The following is a 19,698-nucleotide window of genomic DNA, read 5'->3' on the forward strand; positions in this document are numbered from 1 at the left end:
TGTCAATTTCTCTTGAAACAAGATACCGGGCTCTGCAAGAAGCAAAGCCCCTCCAAAAATATGTTGAACTCGTAAGTGTTCCTCTCCACAGAAGTCTTTAATAAAAGGCGAAAGGCTTGTGCGTAATGAAGAGAAACCAGAGTCATATGGAAGTAAGAGGTCGGGGCCCGAGAGACGCTCTGTGCACTCTAGGCCGGGTTCCCGCAGGTGGTCCCGGAACCCACTCTTCCAAGTTTGAGGGCTGTGGGTAAAAAGTCACAAACAGAGAGAGACAGAGAGACACACACACACTCTATCCAGGCCAATTGATTTATAACAAATAAAAAATATTAAGTAAAATGGAGGGAAACGGGGGATCCCATTGAAGGGCGCTTCGCCCTTCTTTCAGTTTGGATGTTCTTTCCTTCTCTTCTGCTAGCTAGCTGTTTACATAGCTTTGTGAATTTGTATTTTTCCTTGACAACGGGAGAAAAGTGTTGCACTGTTCCCGGAGGTACTACAATACCGGGTCGATGCGTGGAGCGAATGGAGCAAGCCACATTTCTGACTCCCTGTTCGAAAAATCAATTTAATATATAGTCCCCCAATGGGGGACGTATCAGATATTAAACTGATAAGAACAGATTTTTATTACATTCAATGCCATTCACTCTTTACAAAATCATAATCCCATTCAAACTCAAATCAAGGCATTTTAAAATTAATAACAAAAGAGCACAACAAACAAAAACCCTCAGGGGAGCATCTTGCCTCCCCATCATACCTAACCACTACCTTTCCCTATCTCCCCGTCCCCATACTATCCCCTTAAACCATCTAAATGAAACCCAGCCCTAAACCCCCCTACCACCTCTCCCGGGCAGCATGCTGCCCCCACTTCCTCCCTCTTCATCCTCCCCCTCAAGTCTCCTTCCACCCTCCTCACTATTGTTAGAGTTGCGTAAATTCAAATCTGGTATCAGGATAAATATAACAATGAGTCACCGATTGTATACTATGTATTTTTTATTAGCTAAGTAATAAATGGCAAATGCAACTTTCGTATATACGGGCTCACTGTAATAACACGCAGGGCAGAACAGGGAACTGAGAAGACGTATGTAAAACAGTATTCTTTATACTGTGATAGACAGTTCCAAACCGTCTGTTGGCCTATCACAGTAGAGACTGGGCGTGGTTTAAACTTGCTCAGCCTATTGCAGGCGCTCAGGCGGGTCCCCGCCTCTTGGCGCTTCTGTTGATAGATGTAAATGTTGCTTGTGAAGAACATCCAGGCTCTCATGCTCCATACCGTTATCTCGCACCTGGCTCCTGTTATCTAACAAAAGACCGCTTGTTCTCGCAACACCCCGCTCTGAATGTGCCCCCCTCCCAAATAATTTGAACAGTTCCTGTCTTCATGCTTCTCTGTATTTTTCCATCATGAGAAAGTCCCATGGCCCTGATACTTTTAACAATGTTTCAAGTCAGCTATGTTGCATAACACATACATACATCCACACAAGCCAACAGCAGATAATATTCAATCATATATATGGTAATGGCTATAATGTAAAATACAGGATCCAACAATCCCCCTGTTGACAAAAACAGGATAAGACTTTATTGTTTATTGACATGTAAGACGTAGGATAAAACTTTGGTCATGGAAAACAGAGTAAAGCAGAGCAAAGCATTATTATAAACCATCTGTTCCTCTCAGCTACTCCTATCCTGTACCAGGTGGGCACCATGCCACCCAGGACTCGAAACCTTCACAACAGGGAGAACAAACATACTGGAAAGAAAACCTATCATAAAAAATGTATAACAAGGAACTGTGGTGGTGTAAAATGTATTCTACTACCTCACCCACAGCATACCATGGGTCATCCTCAGTCAGTCCCATCCTCCCCTGAAAGCATGATTCAGTATCAGCATCTCCAACTGGAGCATCAAGCAAAGGCATCATGCCTGAAGTCTTCACCACATCTGTAACAGACTCCTTAAAACACGGTATGATGCAAGCAGCACAACACATAAGCAATAACAAAAATACAAGAATTAGGGTCAGAAATCCAGTAGCCACCATACCAGTGTACTTACCAAACCAGGCTCCCAACCAAGAGAACAGTCCAGACTCCTCCACCCCCGCCATGGTCCTCATCTCAGCAGATAGTGCATCAAGCCCACTAAGGGCCTTAGATATACTACCATCTGGACTGGTGTTATTAGGGATATACGTGCAACATTGTTCACCAAACATCTTGCAGACGCCCCCCTGACTGGCAAGAAGCATATCCAAAGCAAGTCTACTCTGTCTGGCAACGCTAGATGTGGCCTCAAGCTGTTCAGACATACCAGTGAGTGAATCACGGGAGTAATTCACAAAACGCTGTTGATTATAGTAGATATAATTAATCCATGCAGTCTGTCTAGCATCCACTATGGCTGGACCTATAATAGGTAGTAAGTGCCAGAGTCCATCATTCCTACCCAGGGCCTGAAACTCATGAGGAACCCCCACTGGCACCCCCAACAGGTTAGTGTATATGTCAACTACATCCTCTGTCCATGGAGCACTACGTCTATGTCTCCCATGGGATGGAATGTTTTCAGGTCCCCTGGATACAGAACCCAACAGCTGCTCAGCAGTAACATCAACAATGGTCAGTGGAATTATCAAACTGGTCAGAGCACACGTACCATGCCAGTCTCCTCTAAGAATGGGTCTCAGCACTCTTTTGGGTCCACAGATCCACCACACATCAGCCAGACCACTAGTTTGGTTTAGGCCTGTAACTGGCCAAGTGGAATTAATGGTTATGTTACTACTGCAATCAGCTTCAGGCAATCTCCCATAATCAATGCCATTACCTGTACCCGTGATGCGACTGTAATTGCCCCCATATGCCTTAACACCCCAAGGGGCCCGATGAGGAGGTACTGTAGGAAACACAAGGCTCAAAGAGGAACAGAGAGTTGAATTGGGCTGAACCTGGTAAAAACCTCTTAGAATACACAACCACCCCTCTCCTATAGCAAATGGGTGTGTAGCCAGAACAGGTCTAGCATGACCAATGTTTCATGTAACTCATGCAGTCCTTTCTTTTCAGGGTCTTAGCTGTATACCTCATATAAGACAGCCACAAATTGTCCCTACCATCAAAACCAGTCTCAGTGCCTAATTGTCCCTACCATCAAAACCAGTCTCAGTGCCTAATTGTCCCTACCATCAAAACCAGTCTCAGTGCCTAATTGTCCCTACCATCAAAACCAGTCTCAGTGCCTAATTGTCCCTACCATCAAAACCAGTCTCAGTGCCTAATTGTCCCTACCATCAAAACCAGTCTCAGTGCCTAATGGTCCCTACCATCAAAACCAGTCTCAGTGCCTAATTGTCCCTACCATCAAAACCAGTATCAGTGCCTAATTGTCCCTACCATCAAAACCAGTCTCAGTGCCTAATTGTCCCTACCATCAAAACCAGTCTCAGTGCCTAATTGTCCCTACCATCAAAACCAGTCTCAGTGCCTAATTGTCCCTACCATCAAAACCAGTCTCAGTGCCTAATTGATCAATAGCTGAATAGTCTAACATTAATTACCTGAATGGGTTTTTAACACAGTGGTGGCAGGTTCGGTCCAGGGGTGGTAGAGGAGTGTGTCTGGCCCTGGTTCGTCTGGGACCTCTGGTTTTGGCAGCACCTTAATAGAAAACACACCCATCGTGTCTTTCCCGGTCCTTTGTAGTCCGAGGGTGTAAGTGCCTGCATCAGAGAGCTTAATAGTTTCGATGGTTAGTAGGATTTCATCACCTTTACAAAGTTCAACAGTGCTCCCAGGTTTTCCCCATGTCATGGAAAACCTATCCACCTTTGTGGGATCCCCTATGCTATACGGATAACCTCTTCTCCAATCCTAGAACTGTCCCAAGTTGGTTATCATGTAATCCCCATACGGACACCCTCACAATTTAATATCATTTAATTTATAATTTTCATCCACTTGTTCTGTAGACATACATTCAGCACTCCACGGGTCAGAACCTGGAATGCGCTGGTACCTCACCATCTATTTCCATCAATTTCTCTAGAGTCCTGGAAATAAGGTCTCATACACAGGGAATTAGACAACAGCCCCATAAAACTAAAACAGTCACAAAGGTGAATGTAGCCCATAATACAGTGATCATAATATTTTTTCCCATTTTCCCGAACATACTTATCAAAACAATTAGTCAGAGAAGTATCCACCCCAGAGGTTTCTGCCAAACCGTGAGCCAGGGTGGTCAAACCAGCTGAGGCTTCGGGCACTGATTCGTCCGGAGCTGTGTTATTTGGGATGTAAGCACAAACATGGTCCCGATAATCACGCATACTTCTCCCTTTTCAGCCAATAACATATCTAATGCAATTCTATTCTGCCAAGCCATCAGGCTGGTTGCTTCAGTCTGATCTGCAAAACCTTTAATAGCATCTCTGGTATAATTGTTAAAGCGCTGTTGATTATAATAAATATAATTAATCCAGTCCACGTCCGTGGAACCCCAATGTTATCAATGTATACTTTGTCCTTCCATACTGGGTGAGTGGATTCATATAGCCCTCTCTCTCCAAATGAGCTATGACCTGTGTCCACGATTAATATGGGAACCTGCACCGATATATGCCATAATGGCTCTGTGTCCTAGACTGCCATGTAGTTGGGCGAGACTCCATTTTGGTCTACATAAAACTCCATTGAGAGATCCTTCCCAACCTCTACTCTAACTTCCTGTCTACCCAGATCTAGGGATCTCCTATGCTTATTTTGGAACAAAATCCTCATTGTCTAAACCATGGGTCAAATTACCACTCTCCGCATACTCAAGTAGGACATGCTGTATCAGGAATATGTCACCCACGATAAGACAGCTCAGACGAACAGCTTCCATGTGAAGCCCCACCCTTTCCCCGAGAACACATCACTTAGCAAGAGCCAGACACATCTTCACTTCTATGAACAAAAACAGGGGTGACAGGACAGGGAGGGTTACTTCATTCGAGAGATGGCCCCCGGAATTCTGTTAATTCCAGTTCTCCTCTCGAACACTGTTTATTGTTCGACAGTGTCAGTGTGTCTTACCCTCCCGCCGTGCGATATGAATCGGGGTAGCTCTTTCAGCTAGCTGTCACCAGGAGTCCTTGGTATGGTCCCCCAACAAGCCTCTGGGACTGGATTGAGTGACTTCACCTGTAGTTCACCTGTAATGCATAAAATCCTGGACATACAGGCTTGGTTAACAAACAGTTTCTCATATGTTTTGTCTGATTATATCTTTAACTTCTATGCCCATTTGTTAGCTATATTTTTAAAAATTATTAGTTTCTTATCCAATAGGCCCCATCCTATCCTAGACCACAATTTACCCATCCCCCTTTTGATACCTGGCTCTGCCCAGGTAACAACCTTACCTACTCTAAATAATGACTTAGGTAAGATTAGTATATTATCCTTCTGTTCTGACATTATCATGTAGGAGCGCCCCTTTCATTTTCCACATGTCCAATTCTTCCTTTTGTCTCCACTCAGTAACTGTTATCTACACATTCTGTTATCTTTGCTTGTCCTGGCTCCCTTCTAAAACTTCTCCTCTCTGCTCTCCAACCTTCAAGGTCTCTGCAGTGCGGGGGAGGGCTCTTCTGTCTGCCTTTTCCCATGTTTCCACATTTTAACTAAATGTCTCACTGTTTGGCTTTATCTAAACTCATGGATTTTTTTTTTTTTAAACATGTCTATGGTGGCAATTTCTAAAGTCTTTATATAGGTTAATTAAACTCCACTATAATTAAGTTACCTTAAAAAATAAATTAAATTTAAAAAACTTATTTAAAAAAAAAACAGTATTACCCATGACCACAAATTCATTATTCAAATGGCACCCCCTTGTGGCTGATCAGACCACCCGAGAGAGCCATGAAAGCAGGTCAAAGGTTACACCATCCCCCTACATTCGTGTTTCATACCATATTAGACATATTAAAGAACCCTTTATCCTTAAAATAAAATAAAATCACTTGTGTAATTAAAACTCAGAAAATAAAAAACTCATAAGGTTCCATATGTGAGCGTGCCTCTTTAAAATATCATGTCTCTGGGAACATGGAAATCCCCTTAACCCAAACATTTACTACAAAAACAAAACCTAATAATTATGATAATCCCCTCAAACTCAAATAATTTGTCTCGATGTTTCATGTCTTATTCGTGTTTCTCCAAATTGTCTCCCCAAACTACTTCTTAAATACCCAGCCATTAGACACACAACTGTGATAAATGTGTACTGTCCCTTTAACATAAAAACCTCAGCCTGCAATCCACTCTGCGGGCCTTTCATTGTTCCCCATAATGAAAACAGATTCTAATGTTAGTATACCTTAACCTCCTGTTTAATTTCAATGGTGTTATCTGAACAATCAAACCAAAACCAATAATGTAAATTAATTAAAAGAACAAAATAAATCTACCTTATTTCTCAGCACTTGGTTAGAACACCACTCCCATCTTACATCGACCACACCCGTCGCCCCGTACCTAGTGTATATCTTATCTATTGTTCAGTGGCTCAATTAATGTTTAACGTAAGTATGTTCAGATGTTGATTATGTAATTCTACAATATTAGTATAGTTCAAACCTCATAATATAAATCTACACACAGAATTTTACGTTAATAGAGTTTAACACTTTTCCAACAGTCATGCACACCCCCTCAATATTCTATGATATAACTCTCATCAGGAAGCCTGCGACTTTTTCAACAACGGTACCAGCTCCAACTGAAATACCTAATGTACCACACTCGCTTGGTCCCCGACCTCATTCATACCGATATTAGTCCTCGACTGAATATCAAGCGTATTTCATGCACACGATTTGAGTCTCACAAATCTTCATTTACGCCAGTAAGCTTCAATCTACACCATACACACACACAAATCTTCATTCACCCCAGCAAGCAGACCAGTGGGAGACGCAATGGCCCCGCCTTCTGTCCATTCTCTGTACAGCTTCTCACCCCGTCTCTTCCACTCCTTACCCTCTCTGCCTTCAGTCAATTCTAGAGTGGACTTCAGCATTTAACACCTTTTCTATATTCAACGACATTTTATGTACACTACAATACTGTCAACAACCTATGCCTTTACTAAAACCCAAGTGGTACCCTTTCCCTATGGCTAAATCGGCCCCCAATTAGGTCTAAAGTAAGAACTCAATTATGCACTGTGGGTCCCCTAGGGTATTAAGTAGTCTAGTGTCCCCCGGATTATCACCTTTACTTCAATACCAAATGTACAAAATAAAAAATACAATCACTCCATATGACTAACGTGTCAACCGGATCACGTTTCTAGTACAACTTAATGTCTCATTCAAACTTGGTAGTCAGTGCGACGACTTTACTCCCCGATGTACTTCACACACACCTATGCTTTGTTAGGACCTTAGAGAGGCCCTTTCCCAAAGGCTAAATCGGTCTCAAGTCCGAGTAATCAATTTAAATATCCGTCATTCACACGTGGCCCTGCCTAGTACATCACATTCGCATCATATGGCTTTCCATTCGCACTTTGGTGGTCACTCGTTACCCACCACTCATACATGTAGTCCCAGACTATCCAGTCACACTTTTTTAATCAGCTAGAATGAATCATACATGTAGTCCCAGACTATCCATTCAAGCTTTGGTGGTCACCCGTTACCCACCATTCATACATGTAGTAAGTGTTCTCTGTTACCAGCTACCAGCCAGGCATACTAGTACATCCCATACACAATGCACCATTAAGTATTGTTGATCAATAATAAAATTGCAGTTGCCAATGGAGATATTACTTTCTCAACTATATTCCAATATCACATGTCACAATAGTTTAAATTTAGTAACTTACATCAAACAGGTGTCTTACAAAGCTAAATTTGGATAACTCCAATGTGCAGAACTTTAGTTTTTCACAACAGGTGTCTGCTTACCTCTTTTAGTTGACCCGTCAGGATTTGTGAGACACACCGTCCGACGACAGTACTGGCCAATCGGCCGGACAATTTCCAGCGTCGTCCTTCTACCAGATCACGTCGGTGGTCACCAAATTGTTAGAGTTGCGTAAATTCAAATCTGGTATCAGGATAAATATAACAATGAGTCACCGATTGTATACTATGTATTTTTTATTAGCTAAGTAATAAATGGCAAATGCAACTTTCGTATATACGGGCTCACTGTAATACCACGCAGGGCAGAACAGGGAACTGATAAGACGTATGTAAAACAGTATTCTTTATACTGTGATTAGACAGTTCCAACCCGTCTGTTGGCCTATCACAGTAGAGACTGGGCGTGGTTTAAACTTGCGCAGCCTATTGCAGACGCTCAGGCGGGTCCCCGCCTCTTGGCGCTTCTGTTGATAGATGTAAATGTTGCTTGTGAAGAACATCCAGGCTCTCATGCTCCATACCGTTATCTCGCACCTGGCTCCTGTTATCTAACAAAAGACCGCTTGTTCTCGCAACACCCCGCTCTGAATGTGCCCCCCTCCCAAATAATTTGAACAGTTCCTGTCTTCAAGATTCTCTGTATTTTTTCATCATGAGAAAGTCCCATGGCCCTGATACTTTTAACAATGTTTCAAGTCAGCTATGTTGCATAACACATACATACATCCACACAAGCCAACAGCAGATAATATTCAATCATATATATGGTAATGGCTATAATGTAAAATACAGGATCCAACACTATCCATTCCACTGCCCAATCTCTCCCTGTCTTAAAAGGAAGTTAGTGTGGAGTGTAGGGGGAGTCCACTCAGCAGGGGTTGGGATTTTGTTTGGCACAAGGGAGGTGAAGGTGGAGGGAACACACGTAGTGATGCAGGGGGGGTTTTGGGGGTAGACATAGCAATAGGGGATTATAGACTAAGGGTTATAGGGGTATACGGGGCAGAGACGGTGCCAGGGAGATGGAAGGGAGATTTGAGAGGGATGAGAGGAGGAGGGGAAGAGAGGAAGTGGGGCCACCATGCCGCCCTAGAGTGGTGGAAAGGGGGGCTAGGGCTGGTCAGTTAGGTATTTCCTAGAAGGTAGGTTTGGTAGACTGTTGTGGGATTTGAAGTCTTATGTTTATTGATGTATTGTGGTTTTTGCTCACTGCGGTCCCCTGCAAAAGAAAAGGGGTCAGGCGCATTGGTGTATTGAACACCAATACCCTGTGTTTATGTTTCCATGTACCATGAATTGAGATGGGGGAAATGTCAGTCGGTTAGAAAATGTAATTGACGTGATGATTTTTCAACTGTGAAATAGATTGTGGTGTATGTTATGATGGGGTGGTACAACGTTTTGAAAACGTTCTGTATGGGATTGTTATAAATGTGTGAATTGATCACAGCTTGGATGTATGAAAGAAAGAATAACAATTTTAATCATCTGTTCTTATCAGTTTAATATCTGATACTACATATTAAATTGATTTTTCGAACAGCATCGACCCGGTATTGCAGTACCTCCGGGAACGGTGCAACACTTTTCTCCCGTTGTCAAGGAAAAATACAAATTCACAAAGCTATGTAAACAGCTAGCTAGCTAGCTTGCAGAAAAAGAGAAGGAAAGAAACATCCAAACTGATGGAAGGGCGAAGCGCCCTTCAATGGGGTCCCCCGTTTCCCTCCATTTTACTTTTAAAAAATAAAAAATTAAATAATGTAAAAAAACAATTGGCCAGGATAGTATGTGTGTGTGTCTCTGACTGACTTTTTACCCACAGCCCTCAAACTTGGAAGAGTGGGTTCCGGGACCACCCGCGGGAACCCGGCCTAGAGTGCACAGAGTGTGTCTCAGGCCCCGACCTCTGACTTCCATAAGACTCTGGTTTCTCTTCATTACGCACCAGCCTTTCGCCTTTTACTAAAGACTTCCGTGGAGAGGAACACTTACGAGTTCAACATATTTTTGGAGGGGCTTTGCTTCTTGCAGAGCCCGGTATCTTGTTTCAAGAGAAATGGACAGAGATGACGACGCCACCCCCGAGACTTTTTGCTCAGGCGTGTGACTTCAAGCCGGCTGACCGGCGTATTTTTCCACTAGAAGTAAGTCGTCGCTCGGGCAATTGAGTTCAAGCCCGATGACGGACGACTGGCTGGCGTATTTGCAGGGCTTTGAACAAATAGTGGCACAAGGCGTGAAGAGCTAATGACTTAAAGATGCATTAGCGACTTTAAAAAAAAACACCTGCGTATCGCCAGGGAAACTTTGGGTGGGGAGGGAGGGAGGAGCCAGCTTTTGCCAACCTGCTGAGGTCTGCCGAGACCCCCGGGTGCCCGGCGGGTGCAGGGCTCCATTTGTGGGTTATCGCTTCTCGGCCTTTTGGCTCAGATCAAGCTTGGTACCGAGGTGCCCCAAAGCCCGCTGAGTCAGAAGGTCAAAGGAAGGCAGGAGGGAGAGTTTTTTTTCACTAGTAATCAGATTTATTTACTTTTTCCAATTCAAAGGGAGCGGACGACGGTGATGGCGGCACAGGGGAAAAGAATGCGCGGGAAGAGGATGGGAGGAAGGAGGCTGAGAGAGGAGGGAAGGATCGGAGGATAAGGAGGCGGGGACAGTGGCGAGAGAGGCGGTGGAGGAGGGAACGGTGAAGGGAACGAAGGACGTAGCAGAGAGGGGAGACTGAAGGAACGAGTGGGGGAAAAGCAGGACGTCAAGCGCACTGGTGGAAGAGATGAGGGAGATGGCATAGGGGCTGGTGGGGATGGGGGACGATGTCACCCCTTTGCCGCCATTTCCGAAGAGGAGAGTGAAGAGGAGGGTGAGCTTAATGGACGGAAGGAGGGAAGGGGATGAGGGGGAGGCCAAGCGAGTGATGGGGGAGGGAAGAGTGTCTTTGACCTCACTGTTTTCCTCAGCCCCTCATCATTTGGTGGAGGGTGACTTGCAGGATGAGGCTGGGGGCTGTTTGTCTGGGGGGATCTCAACTCCTGTTTGGGGAGTTGGGGTCTCCTACTCTCAGCCCAGAGGCCTACAGGGAGGGAGGATTTTTTTTTATTTTACCTTTATTTAACCAGGTAGGCTAGTTGAGAACAAGTTCTCATTTGCAACTGCGACCTGGCCAAGATAAAGCATAGCAGTGTGAGCAGACAACAAAGAGTTACACATGGAGTAAACAATTAACAAGTCAATAACACAGTAGAAACCAAAGGGGGAGTCTATATACAATGTGTGCAAAAGGCATGAGGAGGTAGGCAAATAATTACAATTTTGCAGATTAACACTGGAGTGATGAATGATCAGATGGTCATGTACAGGTAGAGATATTGGTGTGCAAAAGAGCAGAAAAGTAAATAAATAAAAACAGTATGGGGATGAGGTAGGTGAGAAAGGGTGGGCTATTTACCAATAGACTATGTACAGCTGCAGCGATCGGTTAGCCGCTCAGATAGCTGATGTTTGAAGTTGGTGAGGGAGAAAAAGTCTCCAACTTCAGCGATTTTTGCAATTCGTTCCAGTCACAGGCAGCAGAGTACTGGAACGAAAGGCGGCCAAATGAGGTGTTGGCTTTAGGGATGATCAGTGAGATACACCTGCTGGAGCGCGTGCTACGGATGGGTGTTGCCATCGTGACCAGTGAGCTTAGATAAGGCGGAGCTTTACCTAGCATGGACTTGTAGATGACCTGGAGCCAGTGGGTCTGGCGACGAATATGTAGCGAGGGCCAGCCGACTAGAGCATACAAGTCGCAGTGGTGGGTGGTATAAGGTGCTTTAGTGACGAAACGGATGGCACTGTGATAGACTGCATCCAGTTTGCTGAGTAGAGTGTTGGAAGCCATTTTGTAGATGACATCGCCGAAGTCGAGGATCGGTAGGATAGTCAGTTTTACTAGGGTAAGCTTGGCGGTGTGAGTGAAGGAGGCTTTGTTGCGGAATAGAAAGCCGACTCTTGATTTGATTTTCGATTGGAGATGTTTGATATGAGTCTGGAAGGAGAGTTTGCAGTCTAGCCAGACACCTAGGTACTTATAGACGTCCACATATTCTAGGTCGGAACCATCCAGGGTGGTGATGCTAGTCGGGCATGCGGGTGCAGGCAGCGACCGGTTGAAAAGCATGCATTTGGTTTTACTAGCGTTTAAGAGCAGTTGGAGGCCACGGAAGGAGTGTTGTATGGCATTGAAGCTTGTTTGGAGGTTAGATAGCACAGTGTCCAAAGACGGGCCGAAGGTATATAGAATGGTGTCGTCTGCGTAGAGGTGGATCAGGGAATCGCCCGCAGCAAGAGCAACATCATTGATATACACAGAGAAAAGAGTCGGCCCGAGAATTGAACCCTGTGGCACCCCCATAGAGACTGCCAGAGGACCAGACAGCATGCCCTCCGATTTGACGCACTGAACTCTGTCTGCAAAGTAATTGGTGAACCAGGCAAGGCAGTCATCCGAAAAACCGAGGCTCCTGAGTCTGCCGATAAGAATATGGTGATTGACAGAGTCGAAAGCCTTGGCAAGGTCGATGAAGACGGCTGCACAGTACTGTCTTTTATCGATGGCGGTTATGATATCGTTGAGTACCTTGAGTGTGGCTGAGGTGCACCCATGACCGGCTCGGAAACCAGATTGCACAGCGGAGAAGGTGCGGTGGGATTCGAGATGGTCAGTGACCTGTTTGTTGACTTGGCTTTCGAAGACCTTAGATAGGCAGGGCAGGATGGATATAGGTCTGTAACAGTTTGGGTCCAGGGTGTCTCCCCCTTTGAAGAGGGGGATGACTGCGGCAGCTTTCCAATCCTTGGGGATCTCAGACGATATGAAAGAGAGGTTGAACAGGCTGGTAATAGGGGTTGCGACAATGGTGGCAGATAGTTTCAGAAATAGAGGGTCCAGATTGTCAAGCCCAGCTGATTTGTACGGGTCCAGGTTTTGCAGCTCTTTCAGAACATCTGCTATCTGGATTTGGTTAAAGGAGAACCTGGAGAGGCTTGGGCGAGGAGCTGCGGGGGGGGGCGGAGCTGTTGGCCGAGGTTGAAGTAGCCAGGCGGAAGGCATGGCCAGCCGTTGAGAAATGCTTATTGAAGTTTTCGATAATCATGGATTTATCAGTGGTGACCGTGTTACCTAGCCTCAGTGCAGTGGGCAGCTGGGAGGAGGTGCTCTTGTTCTCCATGGACTTCACGGTGTCCCAGAACTTTTTGGAGTTGGAGCTACAGGATGCAAACTTCTGCCTGAAGAAGCTGGCCTTAGCTTTCCTGACTGACTGCGTGTATTGGTTCCGGACTTCCTTGAACAGTTGCATATCACGGGGACTATTCGATGCTATTGCAGTCCGCCACAGGATGTTCTTGTGCTGGTCGAGGGCAGTCAGGTCTGGGGTGAACCAAGGGCTGTATCTGTTCTTAGTTCTGCATTTTTTGAACGGAGCATGCTTATCTAAAATGGTGAGGAAGTTACTTTTAAAGAATGACCAGGCATCCTCAACTGACGGGATGAGGTCGATGTCCTTCCAGGATACCCGGGCCAGGTCGATTAGAAAGGCCTGCTCACAGAAGTGTTTTAGGGAGCGTTTGACAGTGATGAGGGGTGGTCGTTTGACTGCGGCTCCGTAGCGGATACAGGCAATGAGGCAGTGATCGCTGAGATCCTGGTTGAAGACAGCGGAGGTGTATTTGGAGGGCCAGTTGGTCAGGATGACGTCTATGAGGGTGCCCTTGTTTACAGAGTTAGGGTTGTACCTGGTGGGTTCCTTGATGATTTGTGTGAGATTGAGGGCATCTAGCTTAGATTGTAGGACTGGCGAGGTGTTAAGCATATCCCAGTTTAGGTCACCTAACAGAACAAACTCTGAAGCTAGATGGGGGGCGATCAATTCACAAATGGTGTCCAGGGCACAGCTGGGAGCTGAGGGGGGTCGGTAGCAGGCGGCAACCGTGAGAGACTTATTTCTGGAGAGAGTAATTTTCAAAATTAGTAGTTCGAACTGTTTGGGTATGGACCTGGAAAGTATGACATTACTTTGCAGGCTATCTCTGCAGTAAACTGCAACTCCGCCCCCTTTGGCAGTTCTATCTTGACGGAAGATGTTATAGTTGGGTATGGAAATCTCTGAATTTTTGGTGGCCTTCCTGAGCCAGGATTCAGACACAGCAAGGACATCAGGGTTAGCAGAGTGTGCTAAAGCAGTGAGTAAAACAAACTTAGGGAGGAGGCTTCTGATGTTGACATGCATGAAACCAAGGCTTTTTCGATCACAGAAGTCAACAAATGAGGGTGCCTGGGGACATGCAGGGCCTGGGTTTACCTCCACATCACCCGCGGAACAGAGAAGGAGTAGTATGAGGGTGCGGCTAAAGGCTATCAAAACTGGTCGCCTAGAGCGTTGGGGACAGAGAATAAGAGGAGCAGGTTTCTGGGCATGGTAGAATATATTCAGGGCATAATGCGCAGACAGGGGTATGGTGGGGTGCGGGTACAGCGGAGGTAAGCCCAGGCACTGGGTGATGATGAGAGAGGTTGTATCTCTGGACATGCTGGTAGTAATGGGTGAGGTCACCGCATGTGTGGGAGGTGGGACAAAGGAGTTATCAGGGGCGTGAAGAGTGGAACTAGGGGCTCCATTGTGAACTAAAACAATGATAACTAACCTGAACAACAGTATACAAGGCATATTGACATTTGAGAGAGACATACAGCGAGGCATACAGTAATCACAGGTGTTGAATTGGGAAAGCTAGCTAAAACAGTAGGTGAGACAACAGCTAATCAGCTAGCACAACAACAGCAGGTAAAATGGCGTAGACTAGGCAACGGGGCCAACAGATAGAACAAACAAGCAGAATGGAGTACCGTGATTAATGGACAGTCCAGCGTGCATCAGCTATGTAGCCAAGAGATCAGTGTCCAGGGGGCAGCGGTGGATGGGGCAGGGAAGCTGGCCTGGCGAGTGTTATCCAGGTTTTAAAAAAACTAACAATGACTAAATAGCTTGTAGCTAGTTAGCTGGTTAGCTTCTGGAGGTTCTTGAGTGTGTTCTAAAAATAAATAAAAAATAATAGCGATTCCGTATCACATTGGGTGAGGCAGGTTTCCGGAAGGTATAAACAAATGAAAAGTCAAAAGAGATAGAAAGTAAATATGGGTCCGGTGAGCGTTTGAGACGCGGCGATTCAGGCGGTTAGCAGGCCTGTGCTAACAAGCTAACAGTTTGTAGGCCCGGGCTAGACAAGGTAGCAGTTAGCGGGCCGGAGCTGGACAAGCTAGCAGTTAGCAGGCCGAATTAGCAAGCAGGGAGATAGCGAGGGCTAGAGAGTTAGCCTTTGGGGGACGTCGCGATGGGGTGAGTCTGTTTATTCCTCTTCATGCGATGACATCGGTAGACCGGTCGTGGGCCCGGGTATTGTAGCTCAGGAGTAGCACAGGTGCTACGGCCGGGCTAGCTTCAAGCTAAGTGGGTGGAAACGCTAGCCAGGAGTAATCCGAGGTTGCGGTTTAGCTAGATAGCTATTTGCTGAAAAATCCAGCTGAAAGATGTTCCGTTTGCGGTGGGAATCCGGGGATGAAAAATAAATAGGTCCGTTGTGCTCTGGTTAAAGTCGCGTTGTACGAACAGGCGAGAGCTTTCCGAACTACAGGTTAGCTGATGACCGGTTAGCTGGAGACCGCTAGCATACCCGCTGGTTAGCTGGCTAGCTTCAGTTGAGGGGTCCCGAAGTAAATATAAATACTTTGGAAAAAATAGCTACATTGGGTGAGTCGGGTTGCAGGAGAGTATTTGGAAGCTTAGGGTTTAGCAAAATGTTTTCAAAGAGATATGTGGAGAAAATATGTAAAAAACTAAAAATAAACGATATATACAGGGACATGACAGGACAGGACGACCTACTGCTACGCCATCTTGGGATGCAAGTCCCAAGTGTTGGCGTAGAACCCAGGATGCAGGGCACTCAGAGGCCTAACACACTGCCTGCATCCTGGGTTAGAGAGATGGAGGAGGACGGGGGGGCGTCAGGAGAGGACATCCCTGCCGGATGAGATGGAGCAGGGGAGCACCGGGTGAGTCTCCTGTTTTTTGTTGGTTTGGGTTTATTTGTAGAGGGTTTGTTTTTATTTATTAATGAATATTTCTGTAAATTTGGGGACTTTGTTAAGAGGAGGGTGGTTTTTAGTTTTTTAGAGGGGTTGTGTTTTGTATGTTTGTTTTTTACAGGAGGTTCACCTGAGGGATGGAGGGGATGTAAATAGATTTAGGAGGGAGTGGGACAAGGGAGAGTCATTTTGGAATATAGGAGGGGTGCACTTGACAGGAGTCGGGATTTTGTTTGGGAATAGGGAGGTGAAGGTAGAGGGCACTTTTGTTGTAATGCAGGGGAGGGTTTTTTGGGGTGGATGTCACATTTAGGGATAGTAGGTATAGGTTAGTGGTGGCGTATGGGCCGCAGGTGGCGGCAGACAGGAGGGAGATGGTGGACTGGCTGACGCCCCTCTGTGTTACAAATAGGCACTTGGTTATAGGAGGTGATTTTAACATAGATTTGGGAGTAGGAGGGGATAGTAGTGCAGGCGCTATCACCGGACTAATGGCTAGCCATGGTCTGGTTGATGGTGGCCTGCACATTACTCCGACAATGGCCGGTCCTACATGGCGCAACTCCAGGGGGGTTGAGGCTCGACTACATTTTTGTATCCAGGTCTTTGGGTCAGTTGTCTGGGCGACTGTTGCCTGTGTTCTTTTCGGACCACGACGGGTTGTTCCTGCAGGTAGGGTCAACAGTCTGTCTCTTCGGTAGGGGGTACTGGAAGTTCGATCGGGATGTACTGAAGGAGCAGGCTTTCGTTGACACCTTTTTTTTGTTTCTTTCGGAGGCTTGACGGCCTCCGGTCCATGTGCGAGGGGGTGTTAGAGTAAATTGGCCTGGATAGAGGCACAGAGGTCTCGTGCCTGACAAGGTCCCTTGCCATCATTGGGGATTTCACCCGAACGTCGGGAGCTGTTCTGAACCATGCAAAGTCTTCCGTTAAGTTTTTCGGAAGATGGCGTGGTAGGACGGATGTGCCCGGGGGATTATCTCTCTGTGAGGAGGCCCTGAGGATTCCCGGGGTCCATTTTGAGACCTCTGGTTCAGCGACGCTGAACTGGAACATGGGTATCGCAGTGGTACTGAGGAAGCTAGCGACCTGCAAAGCTAGGTCTTTGTCTTTTATAGGCAAGGTCCTGGTTCTCAAGGTGGATGTATTGCCGTCTCTTTTGTATTTGGCGTACATCTACCCATTGTCGGCTTGTCTGTGGAGGCCTCTAGTGAGGCTTGTGTTTCAGTTCATGTGGGGTGCCACGTACGAGTGTGTCGCCAGGACACGCATGCTCTGTCCCATCGGGGAGGGAGGTAGGGGGTACCACATCTCCCCCTCAAGCTGGAAGCAATTTAAGTTTATTTTCGGTCGACAGAGCTTGCTCATCTGGTTATACACCCGTCCGGTTACCCCCTGCGGGTGTTCTTCTCGTACCAGGCGAGAAGCGTAATGGTGTGTTCTGAACAGCTGCCATGGCACTTTGGCCATGCGGCCAAGTGGCTGCGTGCGCACCCTGAGGTTGAAGTTGTCCGAGTAGGTTTAGATCACAGGTACCTGTACGAGGAGGTCAGACAGGTAGGGAGTCCGCCGCCTGTAGTGGGCATCTCGGCAGTGGTCTGGGAGGGAGTGCTGGCGCAGGGCCTGGACAACAGGCTCAAGGACCTGAATTAGTTGAGCCTCCACAAGTGCTTGCCGGTACGTTCCATCATACCGGCATAGTTTGGCGCGATCCCCCACCTGACCAAGATCCTCTTGTGGCAGGGAGGAGACTGTGTGCCATGCCTTTTGGGACTGTGCCTTTGCCGGAGTAGTATGGGCTAGGGCACGGGTGTTGTTAGGTTTGGTAAGAGGAGATTTTGTATTGACGTGGGCCAGGTTAGAGAGAGGTGTAGGGAGAGCGAGAGGGACGGATAGGGACAGGTTTCTGCTCTGGCTTCTCATGAGTCTCTTTAAACGGGGGCTGTGGGAAGCCAGGCAGAACATGGTTAAGACGGGGAGAGATTGGGGGGTGGAAGGGATAGTGAGGAGGGTGGAAGAAAACGTGAGGGGGAGGATGAAGAGGGAGGAGAGGAAGTGGGGGCAGCATGCTGCCCAGGAGAGGTGGAAGGGGGGTTTAGGGCTGGGTGTGATTTAGATTTGTAAGGGGATAGATTAGGGACGGGGAGAAAGGGAAAGTTATTGGTTAGGTATGACGGGGAGGGATGATGCTCCCCTGAGTTTTTGTTTATGGGTTTTTGTTTGTTTATTAAATTAAAATAACATTATTTGAGTGTGAATGAATGTTATTGATGGTAATAAATATATATATATATATATATATATATATTTTTTTTTTAAATCTGTTCTTGTCAGTTTAATATCTGATACATATTAAATGGATTTTTCGAACAGGGAGTCGGAAATGGGGCTTGCTCCGTCCTCTCCGCGCATCGACCCGGTATTGCAGTACCTCTGGGAACGGTGAAACACTTTTCTCCCGTTGTCAAGGAAAAATACAAATTCACAAAGCTATGTAAACAGCTAGCTAGCAGAAGAATAGAAGGAAAGAAAAAAGAAACATCCAAACTGAAAGAAGGGCGAAGCGCCCTTCAATGGGGTCCCCCGTTTCCCTCCATTTTACTTAAAAAATAAATAAATTGGCCTGGATAGAGTGTGTGTGTGTGTGTGTGTGTGTCTCTCTCTCTGTCTCTGTCTGTCTGTGACTCTTTACCCACAGCCCTTCGAAAACTTGGAAGAGTGGGTTCCGGGACCACCCGCAGGAACCCGGCCTAGAGTGCACAGAGTGTGTCTCGGGCCCCGACCTCTGACTTCCATACGACTCTGGTTTCTCTTAATTTACGCACAAGCCTTTCACCTTTTATTAAAGACTTCCGTGGTGAGGAACACTTACGAGTTCAACATATTTTTGGAGGGGCTTTGCTTCTTGCAGAGCCCGGTATCTTGTTTCAAGAGAAATTGACAGAGATGACGACGGCGCCGAGACTTTTGCTCGGACTTTTGACTTCAATCCGGCTGACCGGTGTATTTTTCCACTCAAAGTAGTCGCTCGGGCAATTGAGTTCAAGCCCAATGACGGACGGACGGACAACTGGCATATTTGTAGGGCTTTGAACAAATAGTGGCACTAGGCGCGAAGAGCTAGTGACTTAAAGACGCATTGGCGACTTTAAAAAAAAAACACCTGCCTGTCGCCAGGGAAACGTTGGGTGGGGAGGAGACAGCTTTTGCCAAACCGCTGAGGTCTGCCGAGACCCCCGGGTGCCCGGCGGGTGCAGGGTTCCATTTGTGGGTTATCGCTTCTCTGCCTTTTGGCTCAGATCATGCTTGGTACCGAGGTGCCCCAGAGCTCGCTGAGTCAGAAGGTCGAAGTAGGAAGGCAGGAGGGAGGAAATGTTTTTGTTCTGGTGGGAGTTGTATTTTAATTATCCAGGTTTCATTTTTTTGAGCTTCTTTGAGAAGAGAGCTTTTGTTGGTTTGTTTTGAGAGAAGTGCCATTGTCCTGGACGGAAATGGCACAAATACCTTCCAACAAGGGGATGCCAGGAATTGGCATAGCCAACACGGTGCGGTTCTCTTGGAGGGATAAGGATACGGAGCAGTTCGGGAGAGAGACCTTCGGGAGGACTATTCT

General features: G+C 46.4%; 3 non-coding genes and 3 pseudogenes across 3 annotated transcripts; 4 read left to right on the top strand and 2 right to left on the bottom strand.

Moving 5' to 3' along the window:
* Positions 1 to 28: 28 nt before the first annotated feature.
* On the bottom strand, positions 29 to 145 carry LOC116356415 (U5 spliceosomal RNA). The gene has a single exon (XR_004204911.1). It is a non-coding gene; the product is annotated as a U5 spliceosomal RNA (small nuclear RNA).
* A 326-nt stretch (positions 146 to 471) lies between these two features.
* On the bottom strand, positions 472 to 646 carry LOC116356405 (uncharacterized; annotated as a pseudogene).
* An 8,757-nt stretch (positions 647 to 9,403) lies between these two features.
* Positions 9,404 to 9,544, top strand: LOC116356410 (uncharacterized; annotated as a pseudogene).
* Positions 9,545 to 9,878: 334 nt separating this feature from the next.
* LOC116356414 (U5 spliceosomal RNA) lies at positions 9,879 to 9,995 on the top strand. The gene has a single exon (XR_004204910.1). It is a non-coding gene; the product is annotated as a U5 spliceosomal RNA (small nuclear RNA).
* An 8,392-nt stretch (positions 9,996 to 18,387) lies between these two features.
* LOC116356407 (uncharacterized) lies at positions 18,388 to 18,538 on the top strand (annotated as a pseudogene).
* Positions 18,539 to 18,882: 344 nt separating this feature from the next.
* On the top strand, positions 18,883 to 19,000 carry LOC116356416 (U5 spliceosomal RNA). Its single transcript, XR_004204912.1, has one exon. It is a non-coding gene; the product is annotated as a U5 spliceosomal RNA (small nuclear RNA).
* The last annotated feature ends 698 nt before the right edge of the window (positions 19,001 to 19,698 follow it).

Source organism: Oncorhynchus kisutch, linkage group LG22, assembly GCF_002021735.2.
Source record: "Oncorhynchus kisutch isolate 150728-3 linkage group LG22, Okis_V2, whole genome shotgun sequence".
Lineage (NCBI taxonomy): Eukaryota > Metazoa > Chordata > Actinopteri > Salmoniformes > Salmonidae > Oncorhynchus > Oncorhynchus kisutch.